General features: G+C 36.6%; 1 pseudogene; it reads right to left on the minus strand.

The window, feature by feature from the left end:
- Positions 1-1,580: 1,580 nt before the first annotated feature.
- Positions 1,581-21,997, minus strand: part of LOC149251262 (pentatricopeptide repeat-containing protein At2g03880, mitochondrial pseudogene) — a 30,772-nt pseudogene continuing 10,355 nt past the window's right edge.

Consider the following 21,997-nt stretch of genomic DNA (forward strand, 5'->3'; position numbering starts at 1 on the left):
ATAGATTGTTAAGAGCATCACAAATCTCAGAAGAATCAACATTGTGACAAGACACTATGTTAGTCAGACATAGTCTACAAGATCAATTTGTAGTATCACTAAGTGGACCATATTATAATCTTGCAAAGTGCCAATTGCATGAAACTACAATTCAAGGTGGAAATGATTAAAATAAATGTTGTAGTTTCTGACATAGGAACCTAGCCACAAGGTAAAAATCAACCAAAAAAAATTAAAGACCAAAGAAAAAAAAAGGTCACAAGAACCAACCACGTAGACCGGAAAAACTACAATCCCAAGTTGCAGGAATACTACAGAGGCCCGCAATGCCATGAGTTGTTGAAACACAAAGAAACTACAACGCCAATTTGGGATGATACATAAAACAAAAAGTAAATTGACACACACAACAAATCCAGATTGCTAAAGACTCCAGAAGGCTGCAACAAAAGAACTGCCAAGAATCAAGAATACAAACACTATATTCAAGGCAAAAGATCAAAAGACTTTTCACAAGGTTGCTTTAGGAAATATGGTCATTGATGACTAACAGTCCTCTAGTAATTGGAATATTTCATAATATATTTATATGTACTTCAACTTTCAAGAGAGCTTTGACGACAACTCCCTGGCTCTTGAATCTTCCATTTCTCTTTGTAAGCCTGTTGACGGTAGTTAAGATAGCCAATAGAGTAAGAAAAAGCCAAGATAGTGAGTACATAGCCACAGGGGTTGGTACTAAGTAACAAGGACTACATTGGTGTAATGACTCTTTCCTAATGAATTTATGTGTTGTTATTTATAATTGTTGCCTACGTATACCATGTAATGTGAATCTTTATAGACGCAGAATAAGTAAAACACTTTTTACTACATTGCATAGTCAAAATAACTGAAGCATGAGTACAAAGTTGCAAAGAATATCCTCTAGACCCATTGTATCATGAGATATCTAACTCTAAAATTTTAAATCAAATTGTCTTGAAGATCTCAACATTTATTTAAAAATCATAGCACATAAAGAAGAAACTATTCTCACTTTAGTCCAACTGAGCCCTCATACATTATTTACTAAAATCTATTCAAACTATTAACCCACAAGTTTAGTGTTGAGTAACATGTACTATGCTAGCGTACTCACTCCTTATTAGTGATTTGATATGCTGTTATTTACAATCTATTTACATATGTAACACAATGTGAATCTTTATAGCGACAACATAAGTCATATACTTCCTAAAACATTGCATAGTCAAAAGAAATGAGATAGGAATACAAAATTATGATTAGAATCTTGTAGGATCCGTGGTACTAGGAAGTTAGGTTTCATGCATCAGAAGCAGGGGATCTGTGGAAGTTATAAGAGAAATCATTATTGGAATTTTTTGAAGCCAATTTTAAAACTATGTTTTTTCCATAAACAAAAAATATTTTTGTGTGCCTTAAAGAGTAATGAAAAGATATCATATATGTTACCTTCTTCTTCCATTCTCCACAATAGAGAGTATAACAACATAGATATCCAACAGAGTATCAAACCTTTACTTCACAAAGCATTTCCTATTTTGTTTACCTGTTCATCACCAATAATCCCCATAGGAACATGACCCATCCTTGAAATGATGGAAATGATTGCCATCCCTCAAAACAATTTCTCTTCTAGATACTCTAGAAATGAGATTGGAAGCACTGTGGCAATCCCTGCATACACGGAGGTCTTTAATCACTTTGATAGGCATTCCATGTGATGTGCTTATAAGCCCAAATGCAATTACCAACTTCTCACTATGATGGGCAAGAGAAGTTTCTTTTTGCTCTTGCTCCACATCATGCAGAGCAAAGTTCGTGTTGGGCACATACCCTGCCTCTTTAATTTCCTTCATCAGACTCTCTAATTTTGCATAGATACTCGTTGTTTGTAGGTGTGATCTATCCCCTACTGCAAAAGAATGAAATGTTTTCCTGACTTCAATCCAGCTTAAACCTGGTTCTTTTTTAACCCCCTTGTCTTTCATCATATTTCTCACTTTTGTTGCATCATCCCACATGCCATAGGAGGCATATATATTTGACAGCAACACATATGTTCTTGATGTGTGGGGCTCTTACTCAATAACGTGTTTTGTTGCACGCTTCCCTATGTCCATATTCCCATTGATCCTGTTGGCACCAAACAATGCCTACCACACTACAACATCAGATTCAAGTTTCATTTCATTGATGAACTGCTTTGCCTCATCTAGGTGTCCAACATGACCAAGAAGGTCAACAACACAAGCTTAATGCTCTATTTTTGGTTTAATGCCATGGTCTCTAGTCATGTAATCGAGGTAGCGACAACCTTCATCCACTAGGCCTACATGGTAGCAAGCATAGAGGACACCAACAAAGGTAATATCGTTTGGATTTGTTCCTTCTTCTTACATTTTCCCAAAGAGTCAGAGGGCTTCTTTCCCACGTCCATTCTGAGCATATCCTGATATCAGCACCGTCCATGACACTACATCTCGCTTAGGCATTCCATTAAACAAAGTGCATGCATCATCTATGCTTCTACACTTTGCATACATCCCAATGAGAGAATTTCCCACAACAATAAGTGATGCAAATCCAATTTTGATAGTGTGGGTATGGAGTTGCTTGCCCTGTTCCTCAACTTCTATGCTGATAGATGAACCGAGGATACTAGATAGAGTAAACTAATCTGGCTTCATCCCTTCCCTTAACACTTGCTGAAAAGGTTTGAGAGAATCTTCACTGTGCCCATTTTGGGCATATCCTGCAACCATTGTAGTCCATGAAACAATATCTTGTTTCGACATTTTATCAAACCATCTATGTGCGTCTTCTATTGCCCCACATTTGGCATACAAGTCAACAAGAGCACTTCCCACAAATTCTTCTAATTCAAAATTGCTTTTAATGATATGAATGTAGATTTGTTTCCCATTCTCCATAAATGAAAGGCCAGAGCAAACTCCAAGGATGTTGGAGAAGGTGAAATGGTTAGGTTTCATTCCCCTTTGCTGCATTTTCCTAAAGACACTCATTGCTTTCTCCCCATATTTTGGGCATGATTCAACATCTGCAACCTGGAAAATTCCTACTATCATTGCATTCCATGTTACCACATTTTGATTAGGCATATTATAAAACATTGTAAGTGCATCCTCTAGGCTTACACAATTAGCATACATATCAACTATGGAACTTACCACATAGACAACGAACTCAAATCTAGTTTTAATAATGTGTCCATGGACTTGATTACCATGTTCCTGAGCTACAACACTACTGCATGCTTTGAGAACGCTGCCGAATGTGAAGTGGGTCAGCTTCAAACCTACTTGTTGCATTTGCTGAAAATGTTTCAGCGCCTTCACACCATGTCCATTTTGTGCATATCCTGTAAGCAATGCATTCCATGAAACCTCATCTCTTTCAAACATTTCATTAAACATATCATGTGCCTCTTCTAGTAACCTACATTTGGCATACATATCAACAAGTGCATTTCCCACAAATATATGGTTATCATATCCACTTCTAATGATTTGGGTATGAACCTGCTTGCCATGTTCCAGATCTGCTAGGTTGGCGCACGCGCTCAACACACTAGCAAAAGTGAAGTGATTTGGCTTCATACCCGACCTATGCATCATGTGAAAATGCCTTGGGACATCCTTGTAGATCCTGTGTTGGGCATATCCTGAAATCAATACATTCCATGAAATCACATCTAGTTTATGTATTTTGTCAAACACTTGGCATGGATCCTCTAAACTATCACACTTGGTATACATATTGATGAGATCGTTATCCAGGAAAAGCTAAGGCTTGAATCCATGCTTTATCATATAGACATGAATCTGTGTGCCCTCTGACAGAGCTTTTATCTTAATATGCTCTTGCAATAGATGAGCATACACATTAGAATATGTGGGGACTACATGTTGGCTCGTTTGTGCCCATAAGTCCAATGCCTCATGCAATTGACCATCCTTACACAATGCACTGATTTGTTTAGTGAAATCAAGATACTCTCTGTTGGGTTGGTAATTCTATATTGGGTATTCTTCAATACTAGCACAACTACTATGATACCGAGAAGACAAAATAATTTTAATCTCAAAGCTAGCAATCCTGAAAATATAAGTGGGTTTTCGTACAGTCTCAGGACTGCTGCCAAAGATTTCAGAAGAGTTGTAAAATTCAAGTGATCCATGACTGAATTATGATTGCTATGTTATTATTATCTCAATGTGATGAAGGTGCAAAGGATAAAACCTTAGACAAGATAAATTGTTTTTGGAAAGTTTCTCCCCATTCTTCACCTACACAAGTAGAAACCATTTCAAAACATAATTTATGAGAGACGGCGGGAAACCTAAATGTGGCTTCCAAGTTCCTTGCGTATGTTAGGAACAATAATTTTTTCTTTTCTCTATTTTTTCGAACTCCTGCCCTTCATTTAAATTTTTGTTTCCGAGAGTATGTCCCCCATTTTGGCATCCATTCCTCTAGTTGAAAGTTCAAAGACTTTGGACGAGTCTGCGAGATATTAGACAAAATCACAATAGTTTAATATAATTTAAAATCAAACCATAATCAATCACAAAGTTGCTTCTACTGAGACACACATTTATACAGGGCAATCAAACAAGAAAACCCTTAAAATCGGGGGCAAATTAAACCATAGCTTCGATTTGCAGGAATGGTAAAGGGCGAAATAGCCTTTAACCAGTGCCATTCCTGGAATCCGAGCAATTGGAAGCAAAATCGGGGCTTGAAAGAAATTTGTCCATGTGATTGGAAGGAAAATCAGGGCTTGAAAGAAATTTGGAAAGGCAAAATAGTGTTTTATCCGCTTATATTTCATGGCTAAAATACAATATTTATTTATTTTTTACATATGTTTTAGCGAACTACAAAAAAACAGGTATAATATAAAAAATTCGCCCCTCTAAAATATAAAACCCCTTAAATTTCGCCCATGGGCTAAGATTCATCCCTAAAATTTTCTATGCTCAAGAATTGAAAAGTTTAATGGGTTAAGGTCAAATGGGATCAATATAGTCTAGGGTCTACTACCTGGGAGGATGCAAACACTATGCATTGTGATTTATCTTATTTATTATCCCTGTCATAGGGCAGGTATTACGCATTCAAAAAAAAATCACTGCCAATTAGTTTAAGTTTGACTAAAAATTAAATCATATTGATTAAAGTTAACATTTGGAAACTAATTTTTTTTTTAAATAGATTATTTTATTTTTCCTGAATCTAATTGGCTATTAAGCTCTCGGTCTTATTGAGAAACCATCACAAAATTGTACAAACAAGCTTTCCAGCAGTTGTCCTCCTCAGTCCAGCTCACAATCCATATCTTTTGCAGTGATTTTAGACGAGTGACATTTTAGCGACAACGACATTTTGGGCACTATTACTCTATTTATTTCTGTTTGCGCATTTAATTATGTTTCAGTGGAGTGGTTGAGCATTTAAAATATTGATGCATGTGGCATTTAGAGGTAGCCTAGGTTAAGAATTAAGCATTTCTTACTAGTCTCGTCTTTGCATCATTTTTCAACCTTTTTTGCATCATTTTTTTTGTCCAGACTGATGTGCTCGGTGTCTTTTTTATGTTGCTCCGCCTTTTTTGCTCTGTGTCTTGTTGTTGCTGCTCAACTTTGTGTGTCTTGGCTTTCTACGTATCAGTGATCTGTGTTGAAGAGTTAGACAAATTCAAAAAAGCTAGCTGGACTAAGTTTGGTTAATCACCAAGTAGTCGCCGAAGAACTAGTTGTGTGTTGTTACACCCTACCTTGGTTGTGAGAAGAGCACGAGGGGAGATTGGTTCGTGACAAATCTCGTGGTAGGGAGGAACAACATTGATTTTTGGAAAAAGAAATAAAGAAGTACATGCTTACAATATTGCAGATAAGTATCGTCAAACTTAGATGGTTATACAAATAATAAGATACTTAGTTTATGTAAGTTTATATAAGTTTAGTATAAATTGCAGAATTGAGTCTTTGTGAAAATTGTTATAATATATTGTATATATGTTTAGTACAAGTTGCAAAACCGAGTCTTTGTAAAATTGCTACAAACTTCTTGTGAGTGAAATTAGAAATTATACAGAGTATATTAACAGTAGTACTAGGTTATTGCTCTGGCTGATAAGGTTTAGAAAACAAAAAAAAATAACAGGGTTGCATAGAAATTTGACCGATAAACCAGTAGGATAAATCAGGTTAGTCTTCTAGCCTAGCCAGGCATTGGCCTAGGCGGAAGACAATCCCAAAGTGTGGAAAATTAAACAAGGGCATAGTCGTATGAATTTCTAATGAACGAACTATATATTGTATGTATCAATTTAAATATTTTATTTTTTCTGTTAAACCTGGAAATTTTTAAAAGGAGCCAAACAGAACTGTAAGAGTAAAGAAACACAAAAGGGATTATTGTAATTAAAACACTACTTATAAATTTAACCAAAATTCAGTTAATCTAGAAATTAATATTCCTGCCAAATAGCATAGTGACAAGATTTTGAAAACATGGTAAACTATAGAATTTATAACCAAACCAAGTTTTTATAAACAACTGCAATCATCGAGATAGGCCGACACTGCTAGGTAACGAGGGTTTCCATTTAAGATGCATTCCAACTAGAACTTGGTTGTGCAGAAAATAAATTTAAGACTTACATTACAGTTGCATAGAAATTGGGCTAGTAATTGAGTTCGCAAAGAATCCATTACCGAAATCAGAGCACCGAATTACAACAAATAAGAACCCATTTACAGTTTTAAAATTATATTGTATTTAGGGAAGGGTCCTCCAAGGAACCCAAAAGAAATATATATGTGCAGATCCTAAGGCCAAATAGTGGTCCTTCAAACATAGATTGTAGACCGCAGGGAAGCAAACAAAGTTTGGAACTCATAACCTTATGTACCTAGAAAGACGCAAGAAGCCCAAAACCTTAGCGCACATATTGAGGGATCCTTAGCCATGAACAATAGGAGAGAAAGATTCATGTGCAACCAGAACGACAACAATTAGGAACCGAACGGTGGTATACAAAATTAACAAGCAAAATCATACTCCAGAGTCGTGGAACTTCACGCATAAAACTAGTGGGGTTACTTGTTATAGAGCATATGAGCAGAGTTTCATGCTTTACTGCTGAAGCCACAACCCCTAAATATGGGTTTAAGCCTTCCTATTGCTCAAGAACTAAAATTAGTACAATAAAGTGGAGAACCATGAAATATAGTGAAATTGAACTCAAAAAAATTGTCACAGGAAGTTGAAAAACCTTGTAATCTTACATTGGGAAGGTGACGACATCCATGGAAGAAGATTGAGGCACTTGACTGAACTCTCGACTCTGTGCAAAGGAGAAACTCAAAACCCTACTACAAACAACGCAAATGAGCCTCTAGGAATATGGTTTGATTGGGTAGTTGCTAAGACCCGGCTCTAAGCAATATCCACCGTTGGATGACCATCTCCATCCTGGACCATCGATGAGGTCACCACTCCCAAGGTGGACAGGTGGATGGATTAACGCAATGGTCCAGAGACTTCCATAATAAAATAAAACCAAAATGTTTTAAAACCTAAGTTTATTAATTATTAACGTTGGCTATAGGAAACCTTATGTCATATATATGATATGGGTGTTAACCATAGTAAGGGTTGGTGATCCAACTCTAAATCAACAACTTATCTGGCGTTTAACATCAAGTCCACATTACTTCAACCGTAAATCTATAAATGCATTTAATATCATTGATGCTTTTATTACCAATGAATGACATCAATATTAAGACGAATGTACAATAAATGAATATTAATAAAAAGAAAAAGAAAATTTTATTTGTGGTGTGGTGTTTCACTAGGGATGTGATAATAACTCAATTATTATTATGTATGTTAATTCCAGTAGAAGTTATTTAATTTTAATTTTTCATATATATATATATATATATATATATATCCCTGCCGCAGGGCAGGTATTACGTGTTCAAATTTTTTTTGACTGCCAATTAGTTTAAGTTTGACTAAAAATTAAATCATATTGATTAAAGTTAACATTTGGAAACTAATTTAATTTATTTTTTAAAATAAATTATTTTATTTTTCCTAAATCTAATTGGCTATTAATCTTTTGGTCTTATTGAGCAATCATCACAAAATTGTATGAACAAGCTTTCCAGCAGTTGTCCTCCTCAGTCCAGCTCACAATCCATATCTTTTGCAGTGATTTCATACGAGTGACATTTCAGCGACAATGACATTTTGGGCACTATTACTCTATTTATTTTTGTCTGCGCATTTAATTATGTTTCAATGGAGTGGTTGGGCATTTAAAATATTGATGCATGCGACATTTAGAGGTAGCCTAGGTTAAGAATTAATAATTTCTTACCAATGCCTTTTTTGCATCGTTTTTCAGCCTTTTTTGCATCATTTTTCCAGTCCAAACTATTGTGCTCGGTGTCTTTTTGATGCTGCTCTGCTTTCTATGCTTTGCGTCTTGTTGTTGCTCCTCAACATTGTGTGTCTCAGCTTTCTGCGTATCAACGTCTTTTTTATAAAGGTATGTACTGTTAGCGCTCAAATCTGCCTCAGGCTGAGGAAGGCAAAACTCAAGGCCACATCAAACCAAGCTCAGCCTCGTAGCTAGCCCTACGAGGACAAGAGAGGGCTCTCTCCGGGTCTGTCTCGGCAAAAGGTCTTCAAAGGGGCTGAGATGACTCAAAATTAATACTGATTTTAGGCTAGTAAAGAGATAGGAAAGTTTGATTTAGATTTTTGAGTTTTTTGTTGGAGAAACGGGAAAACCAATTTTGGGTCCGGGGATTAAGGTCAGATCTTTGCAGAATTCGAGTTGGGGCGAGGTAGGCAGTAGTCTTGATGCCTTTGATCAGGTGTATGGATGGATCAGAACGACAAGGAGCTGAAGAGGGCAAAGGAGAACATGGATCCTCTCCAAACTGATGAAAACATGTAAAACTAAACAAATTTAAAGGAAGAGCACTGCGAACAATGAATTCAACCTCATTTACTCATTCATTTAGTTTCAAAATCATAAGAAGGGAATGGCATACATTTAAACATGAATAAACTTACAATAAATTGAGAGATAACACCATCAAGAACTGAAAGCCACAAGAATCCCAACAGGTGCTGCAAAACCTCTGATCTTTCCTTAGCCAAAATATGAAAAATATGTACAATAGTGTGCCAAAATCTTCCGAAGAGTCCAACCCTTGCTACTGACTGAAAATTTACATAATATAGACCAAGCTAACCCATTACCTAACCTCTAGGGGTCGAGCTCCTCCTTCTAGGAGCAGTTTGAACCAATTCTAAACAAGGAACTGAAATCTAGGTAGTCAAACAACTAACCCCTATATGCTAGGAAACTGATTCATTACATTAAATTTTGTTATTTTGTGAATGAATCATCTAGAATAAGGTAAATAAGTGCCAAGTTACATCATACACATCAAATTATGTCAATCTAGGTCAAAAATCTCATCAAGAAGTGAAATTGGTGAAAACTGGCCGAATTCCTGAGCTGGAGGATGAAAATTTGACCAAAAACCTCTATGCGTAGCGCCCTGATCTCTATACGTAGCGCACCTTTCAGCGTATTTTTGGGGCACTTCTCGACATCCAAATTGAGCTCATGATAGCTCGTTGGAAAGCCCTGGATGTCTACTTTCCAATCCAAGTGGAATTTTTCAATTTAGAGCTCATTTGCCCCTCCAAAACTTCATTCTCCCAGAAGTACTTCCTGCTGGTGCAAAAGGTGGCAGCAAGGTGGTTTTCATGGTGTTTTTGGGCCTTTTGATCATCCAGAATTTGATGAAATGCTTCGGCAATACTTGAGCATGCATAACTTACCATGACAGACCCAAAAATATAAAGTTTCCCTCCAGAAAGTGTCCCAATCAAAAGCGAGCGCGTCGACGCGCTACTCGTATAGCTAAAAAATCTGTTTTTAGGCCAAAATATTTTAAAATGACAAAAAGTTCTCCGAATTTGCTCAAATTCGGAGCGAATACCCTCCATCATGTATCATGCCCAGCCAACGAAGCCTCCACCAAAATCCGGAGTGGATCAGGTGTTTCACGGCGCTTCAGTGTCCTCCTGGTGTATGCAGTTCAGTGGTGCAATCTCTGTCTTGGTTGTATGATGTGTTGTTGTCCGCCTCCATGATGTTGCAAAATCTGTGTTGGCTTAAATGAGATGAAGAATGAGGATTTGGTGCTTTTGTTTCAAATGCCAAATGTGGGAGGAACTGTGGGAAATAGGGCCGTGTGAATAGTGGACTGCAAGAGAGTAGGGTTTGTGTTTTTCAACATTCATACTCTTACAACCGATCTTCAAACAACTCCAAACACTGACCAAAGATAATAGCAAGATGATTTAAACTTACAAGAGGCAAAGGAGACTGAGAGAATTTGAATTTTGAAGAGCAGTGGCAAAAAATTTTGTGTTCTGGCCCAATGCGTAGCGCTCCTTATATGCGTAGCGCCAGTGTTATTTTACAAAGGCAGGGGAAGCTATATGCATAGCGCCATTTTGCAGGAGGCTTTTGGAGGCCTTCCTGGTGTCCAAATCAGGCGCAGGATAGCTCGTTGGAAAGGTATTTGAGTCTACTTTCCAAACCAATTGGAATTTTTCAATTTGGAGTTCATTTTCCTTGTCAAAAATCAAATCTCCCAAGATTGGTCAAAATGTGCCAAATGAGGCTGCCTCAAGGCAGAGTGCTGTTGCAGTCAACTTTTGAATGCCTTCCTCAACTCCAAATTGAGCTCATGATAGCTCATTGGAAAGATATTTTTGTCTAGTTATCCTTTGACTCATCAAGAAAGTTATTTTGCCAACCAAGCTAGGATAAAAATTGATTTTCCCAAGGTCACTTCAAAGGTGCATCAATTCTCCCGAGGCGATTGTATTTTTGACATTTATCCAAAACCATCATACCTGTGTAAAGAGTGAAGGAGTTTTTTCTTCCTTGGCATGTTTTGAACAAAAACCTCTCTCACTTTTCCAAAATTCATCTTTTATTGCTCTGAAACATCATTTGAATGAAACCTATCCCGATGTGTGAAACAAGGGATTTTGTCGAAATGAAGCGAAATGAAGTGGATAAGGGGCTTCTAAATTCTTGGGGAAATTTTTGGAAGTAGGGAGGGATGTGAGGAAGTAGGGGAAAGTGGAATCTCAGAGATCGAGTGAGGGGAAGGGGTCCAAAAGGGCAAAACACAGGCCTAGCCTAGAAAATTGCCAAGTTGTGGCAAGAAACTAGGGTTTGTGGAAAAATGAGGAATTTGGGGGATCTCAGTGATGGGAAGTGTTTAATAAGGTACATGAAGGATAGGGGAAGGTGTATGAACATCTGGATACAAGTTTTGCTAATGATTTGACCATTCAAGAGAAATTGCCTTCAAAACCCTAGGAGAGGGAAATGAACCTTGCCTAGGGGCAACTGAAGCATGAACAAGGTGTAACATGACCCGATGGAACCTGATATGATGATAAAAACCATATGAATGATGATAGACTCAGCTGAATAGTGACATAGACTGACATTTGGGCAACTTTGAAAGGAGTGAAAGCAAACCCTAGACCTAATGCCTAGTGACCAAATTTTGCTTGAAGACTCTTTGAAATGACAAAATTGACCTTGACACCTTAAAGTCACTTTATAAGAGCATATTTTATCACTGGAGGAAGGCTACAAAGGCTGACACTAACATGTACCTCGCTTCTCCTTAAAATAGTTGCAGAAGAATTAGCTTCTTCGTTTATTATATTTGTATGTGGTTGTGGCTAAATTTGTGTCTACTGCTTTGTATGGCAATGTTTGCGAATATGTGTAATAAAATTGAACAAAGCACATCCAATACACGAAACTTTCAAAACTTGTAAGCTTTTCAAATAAAATGTAATGGTGCACCTTAAAATAATTATCAGAGAGCATGAAATCTATGTTCTTCCAAACCGATGAGAAACTCGTCCTCTGCTGAGATTTCTTCAGTAATTAGATACATCGGGGTTTTGTAGAAAGAGAATGCAAAACCTTAAGTTACATACCAAATCCCCTAGTGAAGCAGCGCCCAGGCAACTTTACGTTACCCCAGGATTGCATTTTGACCCAGAACTGGAGTTTAACATGAGTATTGGTTTAATAACACTAACAATGCCTGTATGGATAAAGTTTCATTCATGTTGTCGATTCTGGGTTTTTCATCCTCGTGACCTCTAAAATGCAAAGAACTGGCTACCCCAGTTCACACGACCCCGACCATTGGAGTTTCCCACAGTTGTTGATTATTTACATTCCTAGAAAAAGCAATTACCATGAGTTTGGGGGTGGTTTAGGACAGACATTGAAAAGATGCAGTTACTTTGAATTTGAATGATGTGAGATGTGTCTTGCTATGAATCAATAGCACCTGCTTTGCATGGCCACCAAATGTACAATTTAGTTTGAATTTGAATGATGTGAGATGTGTCTTGCCATGAATCAATAGCACCTGCTTTGCATGGCCACCAAATGTACAATTTAGTTTCCATAAGGCATGATGACGACAATTACATCTGTCATGATGTTTTGCAAAAATGGAATCACGGTGGCATTGGAGTAGAGTTTCAAAAACATGTAGGTTGTAGATAAGCCTGATTCCCTTGGTAAATAAAATTCATGCCAGTTGACACAACTACACAATTAAATTATAGCAATATATGTAGGCCCATCTAAAATGACAATTACTTGAGAAAATGTTGGAGTTTTTTTTTAATTGGTCATTGTTTTCAGCAATTGTGTACTGTATTCCTCAATTTTATAGCCAAAACCTAACGAATTTCAAGAATCCCTGATAAAAAACTAACAAACTTCAAGAATCCTTGTTCAAAAACTAACTTGAATAATGGATGAATCGTATGTAAGAAAATATGTTTCTTAAAATTTGACTGGTAGGTTATGACCCTTGGTAGCCTCAAGAGCACGATTTAATCCCATAGAAATCTACACAAATTCTTTCTTTCAATCATGAAATCTTTTGGGACAAAAATGGACAATTAGCCAATGGCAAATATTATCCCTTAATTTATTTTTTTCTTTTTGTTTATATCGGAGCATTGCAGTTTCATAAACTAAGTAAAACTAGAATCGAATAATTGTTTTTTCTGTTGGATAATTTAATGTAAGTAATCTAAAGTAAATTAGTAAAATACTATATTATTGGCAGTGTATGGATGAAATTGTCATTACTGTCACATGTTGTATATAACTTGATAATTTTTTTAACATGTTTTTATGTGCAAATCAGTTGCTAGGGAGGATTTCACTCAGACCTGATATCTTCAAAGAGATCAATTGTTATTGTCATTTTTATTTGTCTTGGAGCATTTTTGGGGTTTTCAGTTTTCAAGTAAACATAATCTTTGATTTTATCATTTATGTAAGCTTTATAATTATGTCACAAATTAGATTGCTTTATAGTGATCTCTTGAAAGAAAAAAACAACATAAAGGTTGATTAGATGTTGAATCCTCTTATCAATTCAAATAACAAGCACCGACAAGAAATTCTAGTGTCAACACAGGCTAGACAAAGGGAAATTATCGTTCATGTGACCGTGGTAAGAACAAGCTAGGGGATCGTTCTGTTCATCTAGATAGTTTCAGTTGCATCACAAAAACTATTTATTTTTACTTTGGGGTTGCTTTGGAGTGGGTTGGTTCATCCATTGAGAGCTTAATTTTGCTCTACTTGTTGAATTCCTCTTTCTCGAAAGTCACCATGGTTTCAACACCAATCTCTTTCGCTTTTCTAACATGGAATTGCAGGGCATGGCTATTGGTATCTTGGCTCCCACACTGGTAGAATGGATACATGTATCCATGGCGTCCGAGTGTAAATGACATGAACTTGTGTAGCCTCTCATCCTCTGGTGGCACGACTAAAGACAACTACAATAGCCATCTGTCGACGAGATTCGAGTATATGGTCTGTTTTTTTTTAAAGCTATTTTTTTCTTAAATTTTGATAAAAGCTTTATTCAAATATAATTAAAAAACACACATTATAGATATATTCATAATTTATATATATTTCATATTAATATGATAAATTAAAGAGTATTTAATATAAACATATTCTAGATCAAATTTTAAAAAAATGTAATAAATTGAAGAGTATTTGATACAACAATTTCAAAAATATATATATTGTAAGCTTGGTAGGACTCTCCAATCTTTGAGTTTACATGTCCATTATTCACCCCACTATGGGGGGAGGGTAGCACAAGATTCGAACCAAAGATCTCTGGTTCGGTGAGACTTCATTCCATGACCATCGCCACTAGAGCTACCCCATGCGGACTATAATTATAAATATTTTATTTACAAACAAATTCCAAACAAATTCCAAATAAATTGGAGAATATTTAATGTGAAAACTTTAACCAAATGTACAATTATAACTATTAAATAAAAAATTAATAGAGTAATGGATATATATATATATATATATATATATATATAGTCAACTAAAGTTATGTATTTTGCCATTTTAATGACTAATAAAAAAAACTATAAACACAAAATTCTAATAAAAAATTTATGTTTTATATAACTAAATAAAAATGATCAAATAACATTAAATCATAATATACTAATTATTTAGAAAATATAAAAACTAAATACCATATTTTATTTACTATAATTTCTTATTAGAAATATGTGATTGAAATTTTCATATATTCTTTTACATTTTGTTTATTACACAATATTAAAATAACATATAGAACATTCAAATGAAATAATTGAAATGGTTTATAGACTATTCAATTTAATCAATATAATTGTGTTGTTATCCATGTTTTTAATGTAAAAATTATATTATTATATCTACATTGGATATAACTTATTAAGTTGTGCATTGACTTGCTATTAGTTTTCCTTTGACTAAAAAAATTTAAGTCTATGCAAAGTTTAACATTATGAAATTAAATTTATTATTTTTAAATAAAATTTATTTCTATTTATCTCAAATATGATTGGTTAAAGTGTCACCCCTCTTATTGTGTAATGATGACAATAATTGACTTTTGTGTACTCGATTATTAATTACTATGTACTATATCACTAATTACTATGTACAATAAATATAAATAATTTGAAAAATAACATTATATATTAATTACTATGGACCATAAACACAAATGGTTAGTAATTAAAATAAAATAAAAAATTCTATTTTCTCATTGGTGTAAAGTATTGAATATACCATTTTTATGGGTTTTATTTTTTAATTTACAAAAAAATAATTTAAAAAATATAAATTTGAAAAAATATGTAAAAATAACATGTGTACAATTTGTACAACTCTCATTATATCAATCTATACTCTAATGACATGACATGTGTACTATAATATGAACATTATATAAAAAATTGTCATCATTCAATATTAAATGCGTAATTATTAACTTGTTATCATTTTCTTCAATGTCAATTATATATATAACCTTTATCTACCAAAAAAATGTTTAATTATATTAAAAATAATAATAAAAAAAGTTAAACAAATATTTTTACAACTCATTTTACAATTTTATTATTGTTTAGAGTACATACAACACATCATGACATTAAAATATTTTATTAAACTAAGTGGCTCTTATGCGGTCTTGTTTGATTAGGATTGATTAACTTAGACTCAATATGGGAGTTTTGAACAATTATTCTTTTGATGGCTAAATTATGTCCATATGAAACTATATTATTATGTTTTAAAAGTACACGATATGATGTGATGTTGCATCATGTGATTGTATGAACTTATATGATGAAGTGTTTAATGAGTCATGCACAAAAGTAACCAAATCTATGCAAATGGTATTGATAACAATAACAGTGCCTTTTGTGATGACATACAAATTTATGAAATTTCCTACTATTCATGATGTGGATTTATTTTCTAGAAGAAAATGATGAAATAATTAAATTGATTGAAAGAGAGCCAATTTATTCAATGAATTCATGGAAGCCAATTTATTTGATGATGGATGGCTTCATGGTATGCAATAAATTAATGGACCATTATGGGTTTGTTCTCTCCTATGGCATGTTTTTATGTATGATGCGGGTCCTCATATGTCAAAATACCAATTAAGGAATGATATAACATGAGGTGGTCCCCTCATTCCTTGAATCTCAATACTAGCTTATAAATTATGTTCTCTCCATGTGATAAGTGTGTGTCCAATGTGGGTCCCCATATGTTGAAAGACTGACAAAGGTATGAGATAACACGAGGTGGTCCCCTAATCCAAAATGGATCTAGTATAGACTTGTAAGTCTAAAAATATTCCTCAGAGAGAAAAATGAAAGTCAAAGGATGCTCTTGGAAATAGTCTCGTTGCATAGATCTCTTCATTCTGAATCTAACACAATTTTAATGGGCTAAAATGGACTTCGGATTAAGGATTTATTGTAAAAAGAAGATTGCCTAATGTCCTTAGAAAAGAATGCATTTCTTATTAAATTTGGCCTAAGGGTTAATATTAGCTTATGCGCTAAAAACCTTTGTTAAGCGCTAAACCTTTTTAAAGCACATTTTACATTGAAATTCAGATAAAGCACGTGGGCACTAGTGACCAAGTGGATATGAAGAATTTATAGAAATCGAGCTAAAACCTTTTTGAGTTCCAGGAAGAAGGCGATAAATGGTATTTCGGGCAGGATCTAGGCGGTAAATGGTATTGGAAGGGTTGAACCCGATTCCATACATTGGCGGACACGCAACACGTGGCAGGAGAGAGAAAACCGATTTTTCAGGCGGGTGATCTCCACGCAAGTAGGCCAACCGAAAATGTTGTTAATCGTTGGATTGGCGATCGCAAGATCAATGACAGAGGTTGAGCAGACTGTTTACTGTTTAGGGTTCAATACGAACCGTCAGATTAAAAGGCAGATCAACGGTCCAGATTAACTGCCAAGATCGCATCGCAACGAACCAAGGGAGAAGAACCGAGACCCATAGCTTAAAGTCTTGCGACGAGCGCTTCCATTGTAGTCATCGAATGAATAAAAGGGATCAACGGTTGTGATTGAATCAACAATCGCTAATCAAGAAGGTTGAAGGACCAAGACCCGTGACCATGTGACTCACCGATATGCGATAGCACTGATGTGCGATGCGCCGATAGCGCTGATCAGGGATCGGTGAATCGGGATGCCACAATACAAAGGAGCGGGGCCTATGCGACATGCGATTGCGATGGGCGGACCCGACGACATTATAGTGGCGAGTTTATTGTTCTTTGAGATCCGGGTTAATTTGTTTTTCAATGTATTTCTTTGTATTTTCGTGTATTGGGTTTTTAAGCATTACGCAATGCGATTGCGATATGTGCGGACCCGATGGGATTATAAACATGATTAAATATAATTTGAAACTCGGCAAAACGCTCCATGATGTGTTTTTCGTTAGTTTGCCTGTGTATTCCGTTATGTGGCTATTTTCGGGATTTCTGCACAGGAAGGCCAAACGACTAGGTTGCCTGTGCCCGCCGATTCATTTCAATTGGAAAACAAATTCTTTGGTAAAACTATCGGTCTTCCATGCTCGAAGAGGCGTAACTGATGTGTGTTAAATACACAGAGAAAATAATTGACAGGGATTCATGCAAAAGCCGAGCAAAACATAGAAAGAATAGAGAAAGAGGATTCTCGTATGCTTAGGCAGAGTAATGCTCAGAGGAAGCTCGAAGAAGCCCAGAGAAGCTCAACACAGCCACCAGAGGTTGGAAGGTAGAGCCAGAGCGCTGACAAAGGCATAGCCACTAGAGGTTGGAGGCAGAGCCGTAGAGTCGGAGGGCTCAATGGACTTCTACAAGCCATGAAGCTGTAATGAAGTCAGAACAACAAAGAGATCGAAATGATCAAGTTATTGCTGATGTCCAGAGTGTGTTGAAGATAGAAGAAGGAGTTCCAAAGACAGTTAAGAGAGTTCTGAGGGAGTTGGTGCAAGCTAGAGCTCAAGATAGCTCAGAGCACTAATTGAAGGAGCCTAGTCCAGAGAAGCCTAGATCTGTCTGCAGAGTATGGATAGCTAGGGATAAGATGGTATTCTAAACCCATAGGTTCAATAGTAAATCAATGGAGTTGAGTGTAGAACTTGTAAAAGAAAGATTACCATAATCCCAGAGAGCCTAGTCGAGTTGACTAGAGCTCACGGAGACGTAGCCCAAGAGGTTTGGGTGAACTCCTAATGATATTGTTGTCTTATGTGTTTGCTGATTTGCTGCTTTATTTACTATTATGTGTGTTTAAATATCAGCATAAGAAAATATACATAAGCACTTGAACAGTTTAAAAACAAATACAAACATACACCTCTTTACAACACTTTTAATTCCGCAATTATTAATCATAAGCATAGATCATGGGAATATGTATAAGTTTTGGAGTGGGAGAGGTTCTTGTAAGCTGACAAAATGCCTTTAGGTCCCCTTTTAGATCATCTCCTCATGCCTCAAATCTCAATACTAACATTTGAGAATTATGATATCTGTTGAAAATAGCAACAAGAAATGCTAAAAATAACATTGCTATAGATAGCATTTCAGGATATATTCCAATTTTAATTTGTCCTTGAATTAAAATTGAGAATTAAAATTTTAATTTAGTCTCACCAGTTGTTTGAACAATAATTAATTAATTCATCTTGAGTTAATTAGTTGGTAAAATTCAAACATGAAGTCTTTGTGAAGACATGCAACAATTATCCCTTTGATTGAGGAAGTTATTCCTTAATTAAGGAGATAAGGATGAGTTGTATTTGAGTTGTAATTAGTTAGCTCAGTTAACTGAGTTAAGTTCAGTTAAATTAGTTCCAAATAGTTTGTGGAACTAATTGTGAGTTCAGTCAGTTAATGCATACATACATGCAACTAGTGTTCTCCAGATAACTGAATATTCTCTCATAAATAACTCATGCATGTCAGTTCAAACAGAGGCCTAGTTGAGATAAAGGCAGGGACAATGTACTATCATTTGCTAGAATATTCCCATGTGAATATCTCTTGCATGCAGAAAGAATTCATTCCTTGAGGATTGCGCAGTTTCTACAGAGGTCAGAGCAGTGTGTGAGGTGAGAATCACACAGGTGGCAGCTGGAGGACCCAGGGAAAACTGCGCAAGGAAATAGGAGGCTTGGAGGACTAAAGGAAGACATATGTGTTGTCTATTCTGTCTATGAGCAGCAGTGAGGGATTGTACTGAGAGCTGGATAGCTTGAGAGCTAAAGCTTTGTGTAATCCTGAGATATTTCCACTTGTATGATAATACAGATAGCGGGGTTTTTAGTTGAGGCTTTCCCCAGAGTATTCTTCTGTGTTTCATGTGTGATTGAATCTTCTTCTCTGTTATATGTGTTCTATTTGATCTTGCTCAAAATCGATTAAGCTTCCACAAGTTTGATTGTAGAAGTAGATTAAGTATTTTGCTTTAGTACATTGCATAATCAGTTTAATCTACAGTGAGAATTTCTACATGGTATCGGAGCAAAGGTGATCAAAGCGGAGAACAATATACAATAAGGGAGAAGTTCGAAGTTTGATGTTCTTGATTTTAGGTACAAAATCAATTTCTTATCACATCTCAAAGTTCACCAATGGCGTTCAATGGCTTGAGACTCGAGTATGCCCTGGATGACAACTCGAATTACATAGCCTGGAAGGATCGTATGGAAGCAGTATTAGAGGGCAACAGTTTGAAGGACTTCATTGATCAAGAAGTCCCCAAGCCAGCAGTAGCTAATGCCGAAGAATTGGCAAAATGGAAGAAATGTGTGGCGAGAGCGATGAGGATTCTTTTGGAGGGAGTTAGAGACCATATTGTCTCGAGTCTCCATGGGAAGGAGACTCCATTTTCAATGTGGAAGACATTGGAGGATATATATCAGAACATCAACGACCAGAGGAAGCTGGCGCTGAAGGACAAGCTTCGGAAAATCAAGTGTGAAAAGGGCGACAGGATCTCTACATATCTAAACAAGCTCACCACATGCAGAGATGAGCTTGGAAGTGTAGGAATCATGACAGCTGATGATGACATGGTGAGTCTTGCTCTCCTCGGTCTTCCTAAGAGCTGGCATAGCTACCAGGACTCAATGAATGGAAGAGAGAAACTGCCAGATTGGGAATCACTATGGTCAGATTTGATGCAGGGGGAGATCAGGAGAAGCACCAAAGATGGTTCTTCATCTAAGCAGGATGATAAAGAAAATCTAGCCTTAGCAAGCAAGGCGCAAAAAGGGAAAGGGAAGGCTTCCCTTTCCAAATCGAGTTCTTCCCATGGTGGGAAGAAGATTGACAAATCTAAAGTGCGATGTGTTAATTGTCATGAGGTGGGCCATTATGTAACAAATTGTCCATTGAAGTAATCCAAGAAGGGATCCTCAAAAGGATCAAATGGTGAGGCACTGGCCTTACAGTTCGAATTGTATTTTACCCTTATCACGTGCATGGTTTCACCAATGGTGGGTTGTGTTTGGTACTTGGACAGTGGAGCCTCGTTCCACATGACCGACGATAAGAGTTTATTCAATACCTTAGAGGAGAAAGACCTCTAGATGCTCATAGAGATGGGCGATGATGGAAAGTATCGTGTTTTAGGTGAAGGTACGGTTGTGTTTCAGAGGGAGCATGGAGCTCCTCTCACCCTGACTGATGTAAAGTATGTGCCTGGACTGAAGAAAAACTTGGTATCAGTCGCGATGTTGGAAGAGAAAGGTTATGATGTAGTCTTCAATAAAGGAAAGGCATTCTTGAGACACATAGCCACAGGTCAAACCAAGAGGATTGGGATTCGAGTGAATAAACTCTACAAGCTGGAGGTAGATGACTGTGCTGCATTGAGTTCCAAAGCAGAATTGGAACAAAGCCAAGATATTGGCGAGTTATGGCATAGATGGTTGAGCCACTTGCATCATGGGGCCTTAAAGATCTTGCAACAGATTTCTACTGGACTTCCCAACGGTAAACTTGAGCAAGTGGACACATGCAAAGGTTGTACCTTGGGTAAGTATGCAAAATCTTCCTTTCATGATCGAGATAGTCGAGCTGAAGCAATCTTGGAGCGAGTTCATATAGATGTGTGTGGACCATTCTCGACAGCCTCCATCGCTAAACAAAGGTACTATGTTATTTTCATTGATGATTTTTCTTGTAGATGCTGGATCTATTTCATGCAGAAGAAGGATCAAACCTTCTCAAGGTTTTGTGAGTTCAAAGCCTTGGTTGAGAAAGAATCAGGAAAGAAGATCAGGGCCTTGCGAAGCGACAATGGTGGAGAGTATGTCTCTCAAGAGTTTAAGGACTTTTGTGTAGCAGAAGGAATTAAACGGGAGTTGACGACACCCCATAACCCACAACAGAATGGGGTGGCCAAAAGGAAGAACAGAACGATTGTGGGAGTAGCTCGGGCGATGTTGCATGACCAAGGCCTACCACTTCATTTGTGGGTTGAGGCATGCAACACAGTGGTTTACTTACAGAATAGAAGCCCACATCGTATACTTGGGATGAAGACACCAGAGGAAGCTTTCTCTGGGAAGAGACCAGATGTGAGTCACTTCAAGATCTTTGGCTCATCGATTTATTGCCATGTGACCAAGGATGCCCGGAAGAAGCTAGAGCCGACAATAGAGTTGAGGATACTTGTGGGGTACACTGATACTCCCCACAACTATCGGGTGTATTTGCCTACCAGTCAGAGGATAGTGGATCACAAAGATCTTAAGTTCGATGAGCTGAAGGCCATGCGAGTTTCCCTTGAGAGGGAGCTCAAGATGCATGCAGAGGAGGAACTTTTGGTTCCTAAGGAGGAGGAGCCTTAGACTGATGCGGAGTAGGCGCATGCAGAGGTTCCAGGAGCAGAGACATCCACTCAA

Source organism: Pinus tabuliformis, chromosome 7 (assembly GCF_031772625.1).
Source record: "Pinus tabuliformis cultivar Carrire ecotype Pingquan chromosome 7, CPIR1, whole genome shotgun sequence".
NCBI lineage: Eukaryota > Viridiplantae > Streptophyta > Pinopsida > Pinales > Pinaceae > Pinus > Pinus tabuliformis.